A 7,056-nucleotide genomic window follows, 5' to 3' on the forward strand; every position below is an offset into this window, starting at 1 on the left:
ACTCGACCCCGAGGACCCCCGTCGAAGAGAAGTTAGGCTTTAAGAAGCCGACTACTCCATCTCCAGTCCCGAGACAGTACTCGACCTCGAGGACCTCTATCGAAGAGAAGTTAGGCTTTAAGAAGCCAACAACTCTATCTCCAGTCTCGAGGTAATGCCCGACCTCGAGGACCTCTGTCAAACATGAAGCTAGGCTTCTTAAAACCCTCCAACACCATTATGGGGCCCGAGATAGTAGCTAAACTCGAAGGAACCCCCCAAGGGGAGGAACAGGAAATTCGAAGCTTCGCCCAAAGAGGCTCGGCCTCAGGGCACCGCCAAAATTCGGGTAATCCATCATCTAGGACCTATCTACAGCGTCTTAGAAGGGATATCTTCGACAAGTTCCTCCAGGCGTCCTAAGCCAACTTCACTCAGACACCGCCCTCAAGAACTTCAAGTCTCCAAGTATTATCTCTATGAGACTCGAGGATCCCAATAGCCCGGGTCTATCAGACCAATTCGAGCTCGGTCCGAGAAATAACGGTGGGCTCGAATGGGAGCCATTTCTATCAAACGAAGCCGAGAAAATTATTCGCGATCGAGCTGAATGTTGATGATCGGCAGCAGAAGCATACATTCAGGGTCATCGCAAAAGTCAAAGGAAATATAGCAAACATCAAAGGCAGAAGTCCAAAAATATCTTTATATTTATGGGAACTTGCTTACAACATCCCTCGAGGGGTCCTTACATTTGATTACAAAAGCTCACAAAGGGTCCCTACACAGAAGCAAAAACAAGTCCAGGGGATCTCCCGGTTGCCACAAAGGCTCACGTCATAGGCTGCGTTATTGATATGACATCGGCGCAGGAAACTTGAAGAGTTGGGCATCAAATGCGTTTCCACTCACTTCGATCTAGGAAACCCGGAGACTATCTGTGTACGGCAAAATCGGAGAGTCCAATTTCCCGTCTTTTAAGCATTTCAGAAGATCGACTCACAGCCTCGAGGCTGCAAAGATGCGCTCGAGTCTTCTCCCCCGGGGCCCATCGGCACCCGGCCTCGGGAGGATATTGATCGGGGCTAAAGCAGAAATAGGAGTTCCCAAGACACGGCTAAAATCTGTCATGGCTAAGTCTGGACAAAGCATAGCCAGACTATTCTCAGCCCTACTCGAGGCGTCATTTCAGCCGTCCCGTCTCCACGCCTTTACAACTAATATGTGCCTTACCGCATAAAATTCTTCCCTTCTGTATAAAGGGGATTCTAACTATGTTGTAAGCGACTGATGTTGCTCCAAAGACTCTACATGAAATATATGATAACTCACTCTCTTTCTCTCTAAGATACTCTCTCGACACTGTTGTTCTATGCTATTATTTTCATACTTGTTTCATATTCATTGCTTGTTTATTGCTTATCATTGGCTATAAAGAGCCTCCTTTAATATTATTGCATCTGTTAGCCCTTCCCCGATTTCCTCCGATAGCTCGAACCCGAGCTCGAGACTCGACCTCGACCTCGAGACCCCAAATCGACCAGCTCGACGCTCCGAACGGCTATCTCTCGGTTTGATTACTGCTTTATTATAGCTCGCATCTCACCCTCAAACTACACACTCAGAGCATCAACTGCTCCACAACTAGCATAAAAATAGATCACGTATTTTTAGAGTCCCATCAAGAAATTTAATTGTTATTACCATTTTCACGGTAAACAGGTTCCTGCCAGACTTTTTCCAAAGATTTTTTCTAAACCTTCCAGTGTTAAATTAATGGTTTCTTTACATGGTTGATTAATTTTCGTGTATATGTTTAAACCATAGATGCTCCTGTTTGTGACACTGGTTCCTTCAATTCTTTTTTGTTATTGTGTTCATTTTTGTAAACCCATTGTATTGACTAACTCTATTCTTTAGTCTTGAACAATTTTCTGTTAAAACCAATTTTCTTTGGGATTTCGTTTTACTTAATGGATTTCTATTAAGGATTTGAACCAATTCTTCCCGTTAAAATCAGTACTTCTCTTTAATTTACCTATTTTCCTTATTTGTGACTTTAGTTAGTACTGCTTGCCTTAATTAGACTATTAGTCTGATTTAGGGATCTAATTGACTCTTATTTGGTGTATGATTGATTATTTGCCTTATTTGAATCCCAATCTGAATCATTAAGGGATTCCCCTAATTTAAGGGGGTCCTTTCCGGATTCTTCTATGGAAATTGATCGAGTTAAGTCCCGAATTAACTGATTGATTTATTTTGAATACCTGTTTATGAACTCTGATTTATTTTTTACCTTATTTTCCTACCTTACAAAGTGCTATATAAACTCTCATTTTGATTTCTTTGAGCACGAACAACAGTTCACAAACGCACTCACACAAACTTTGCTCTCATCTCTCTCTGCTTCTTGTGTTCATTTCTTGTCTAGTCGGCTGAAAGCAAAGACTAGACTGTTGAATCCTGCCTACTTTATCTTCTGCTTCTGCTCCCTTAACTGGTATGCTCTCACTATTGTCATTCAATTAATCCTATGTGTTTTCTTATAATCACCATGCCTTCCTTCTGAACCTGTATATTTTCCTGTTCAGCATGTCTACTGATATTTAATTCAACTATGTGCCCTGTTCTTAGCATGTCTACTTATTTCATTAGATCCTGTGCTTCATGATTATTGTCCCCAATCAGCATCTTCACTAAATTCTATGCTTGTTGCTATTCAGTGTGACCTGTTTGTTTTCCCATAATCAGCATGCCCTTCTTTTGCTTAAGCAAAATTATGTGTTTACTAAGCATGTTTACTTCTGTTCAACCTATATGTTACTGCAATAGCATGTCTACTTCTGTTTGAGTAAACCTATATGCCTTGTTTTCAACCTGTTTATTCTTATTCTAGCCAAACCTATGTGTTTCTGCTTTCAGTAAGTCTGTATACTTGCTCATGTCTAAACTGGACCTATGTCTGTCTACTTCTCCACTAGCATGCTCTTAAAATGTTCACCTCTCACAATATGGTTCCCCAGCCCTAATATCCATCTGTATGTGACTGTATGCTCACCTAGTGACAGTTAATAAGCTAAGCTAGAACTCTAAGTTACCCTATTTTTGAATACTATTTGACTGACGGGACCTTTGTTGAGTTACAATGATTGAATGACCCCTGTTTTCTCCTTACTTTATGAGAATCCAAAACTATTTTCTTAAAAAACTATCTCCTGTTTTAAACTCCTATTCTTAGAACACTTAGGGTCTTGCCCCTCTAGAGTGAGCATTGCTTAGGAGTCCATGAGGCTCCTTTGAACTTTGATACATTGGAGTTGGCTTTCCAACTTTCTCACCAAGGGTTACTTCGAAAAGTTTACTGGTGTGAGCATTGCCCGAGTTCCCTGAGGCCCTTCGGAACTTTGACACACCAGGATACTATTGGGTGCACTATGAGACTAAGGCACTTTGGACTGTTGAAGGCCTAGTTTTTCCAAGTTCATGTTGGGCCTATTCAGCCTCCCTATAGCATAGTTTTGTTTATTTTCGCAATTCGTTTGTTTTATGGTCTGTAATAATCTTTGTAAACAGATATTGGGGATTAGTAGTAAAATGAGAGGGATTTGTATATATATATATATATATATATATATATATATATATATATATATATATATTTTGTGAAATTCATTAAATATTCAACAAATACTTTGCCATAATTTTAAACATATAATAGGTTGAGTACTAAAAACTTCTAGGGTGTAATGCATTAAGTTCAAATTCAAGGTCAATCTCTACTTTTCATATCCTAGTTCTTTCTCTTTTCCCTAATTTTTGTTTTTTTTAATTGCCTTATTTTCTTGACATTGCACCCTCTTTTCCTATTCCATCATTCCCCACAGTCTACCCACTACCTATGCTTTTCCTCAAAACCAAAAGCACATCTCATGTCAATATTCCTCCACCTTAATTTACAAATTGGGTCAACTTAATCTTGCTATTTTCTCATAATTTTATCTTCAATGTCTACTCCGTTTCTTTTTTCTTTTTGTGCTATAAACTATTTGACATAGATGAGAGACCTATTAAATAAATATTTGGTACAAATCCATAAAATAAAAGATAATTAATCAAAGAAGATTATACTGTTGTTGAATTGTTATCGGAATAGATAATAGTGGTGAAACTATATATACCATTATACAAAATAATTAAGATAATTGTTGGCCCAAGTGAAGTTTGTTTTGATGATTGACAAAGGAACTCAAGCATGAACCAGGTCCATAAACAGTGTACACCGACACAGGCAGAATTCGAGCAGAAGGTATGCGCACGAAGGAGATAAGCTTAAGTGGCTATATTTGATATCTCCTGAACGAAAAGGTTGCATAATTGATAAGGAGAAAGACTCCTTGCTCGAGAGAACTTTATCCTAGGTAAGGGAGGAGTTAGAAGTTGAAGATAACTAGAACTCTTCTACCAAGGAAGAGTATAGCATTGGAACTCTAGTTATTTCCTATTCTACTAACTTTATATATTTCAGGATGTTCTCATTTTACAGTGACGCACAAACGCTGAAGTTAAACGTGAGTTGAGAGCAAAATAGCAAGGCATTTTGCAAGCAATTCTTGTGTGATTCAAGTGTGCGAACTAGAAGCTACATGAACCAGATAGAAGAATCAGTTCCAAGTGTCTGTCTTTTATTCTAGTTTCATTATAGTAGGTGTTTCAAATTGTACCTTTCAGATTTATCTAAAAGCAATTGTACTAGGTACCCTGGGTGTTGTATTCAAGTTAGAGTTAACTTGAAGTTATTGCAACAGCTAGAGGTTGGTTGCCACAAAGGGATTAGAGGAAATCCTTAGGTTTACAAAGAGTTTTGTAAATGCTGTTTTGGCTCGGTGATTTAGTGAAGCGTTAGGGAAAATCCTACTGAGTAGTAGGTCGTGGTTTTTTCACCTTTTGAGCTGGGTGTTATCCACATAAAAATACTTGTGTTCTTTACTTCCGCATTTATTATTCCGCAACAATAGTATAAGGAACAGATAGAAGAATCGGGTCTTTCTATAATTTGTGCATGCAAAAAATTGGACAACACACAAATCACCCTCCCCCCCCTTCTTGTGTGGTATTGAAGTATAAAACATCAATTGGTATCAGAGTAGGTTATCCTTGAAGAGGCTAACATCTTAGCACACGATCAAGATGGGTGCACCACCTGAAAATTGGGAAGGACAATCCACTGCTAGGCCACCACTCTTTAATGGCCAATACTACTCTTGGTGGAAAAACATGATAAGAGATCACATTATAGGAGACAACTATGAGCTATGGGACATTGTCACCGATGGTCCACTGGCTACCTTGAAGAAAAATGCTGAAGGAGTAGATGTGACAAAGACAAGAGCGGATTGCACTACCGAGGTTGAAGAAGTGGGAGAAGAATGCTAAAGCCAAGAAATGGCTTGTTTATGGACTTAGTCCAGATGAGTACAACAGAATCCAAGGTTGTGGCACTGCTAAGCAAATTTGGGATATACTGCAAGTGGCTCAAGAAGGAACACCTCAGGTGAAGAGATCCAGAGGAACTCTACTGTACTTTTAGTATGAGAGCTTTGCTATGAAGGAAGGAGAAACCATTCAAGAAATGTACACAAGGTTCACTACGCTGACAAATGAGCTAAAATCTCTTGGAACGATTATTCTTGAAGAAGAAAGAGTCGAGAAGATACTCACTAGGGTTTTGCCTATCACTTGGGAGAGCAAAATCACTGCCATCCAGGAATCAAATAATATTACCACTCTCCCACTAGATGAATTAATTGGAAATCTCATTGCCTATGAACTTAGGAGACAAACTATGAAGATGGATGTACCTAAGAAGGAAATGAGTTTGGCACTCAGAATCGCTGAAGGTTCTGATATGGAAGATGATGAAATGGCTATGATCACCAAGGACTTCAAGAAATACCTGAGGAGAGGAAAGGGTTCTTCAAGAAGTGGAAGCTATAGCATGTCAAAAGAACTGTCCTTTGTGGGAAATTGAATGAAAGACGGAAAGAGCTGAACGGAGGAACAGGTTCAACCCAAGAAAAGCAACAACAAAGGATCAACCAAGGCTATGGTCGCTGCTTAGGGAGAAAGCTCAGATGAAAGCTTAGATGATGATGAGCGAGCACTTATAGCTATTGGAGAATCTGATGAAGAAATTGAGGTAAGTGTATTTCATCTCAAAGACAAGATTAAATTTTTGTCTAAAGAAAGGTTATCTAAGTTGCTAGTAGAGATAATTGATGAATCTGAGGATATAAATAATGAAAAGAAACAACTGTCAAAAGAATGTGTGGTTTTAAAAGCTAAGTGCAAAAACCTGAAACTTAGGTCTAGTGAAACTGAAAGTGAAAATGTTGTGTTTAAGAACCAGGTTCGTGAACTTGACACAACTGTCCTAGAACTTTGATCTGAAAATCTAAAACTAAAATTAGGAACAAGTGAAAAGATAGTTGGTCACACACAACTCACTCTAGAAGAAAATAGGAAAAATAAAAGATGAGTTGTACAAAAGAGATGAGCAGGTAACAATCCTAAAGGATGATCTAAGCAAGGTCAAGTATGAGCTAGATAAAACTTGTAAATGGAACAGGTCCTCCGATGCACTTTCATGGCTACAAGAACAGCATAGTAGCAACAGAAGAGGACTTGGCTTGGGGCACCTTCCACCTAAGTGGGATCCCAAAAGCAAGTACCTCACACTTCCTGAGAACAATAATTGCACACACTATGGTAAAACTGGTCATTATAAAAGTGAATGCACTGCAAAAGAAAAGGCAAGTCAAAAGAACAAAGAATTTGTTCAAGGGAAGAATAGGCACCAAGTTGGGCAAAAAAGAATTTAATTCATCCTTTTGCCAGTAGAAAGGGATCCAAACTAGTTTGGGTTCTAAGACTAACCCCTGATTTCCTTTTGCAGGTCCAAGTGAAGGGGAGCCTCCAAATATGCTACATGGATAGTGGCTGCTCAAAGCATATGCTACCAATTCCTTTTACTTGAGGACCTTAAATGAGGTAATGTCTCCTTTGGAAATGGGAAAA

The sequence above is a fragment of the Nicotiana attenuata genome, unplaced genomic scaffold (genome assembly GCF_001879085.1).
Source record: "Nicotiana attenuata strain UT unplaced genomic scaffold, NIATTr2, whole genome shotgun sequence".
NCBI classification, from domain to species: Eukaryota; Viridiplantae; Streptophyta; class Magnoliopsida; order Solanales; family Solanaceae; genus Nicotiana; species Nicotiana attenuata.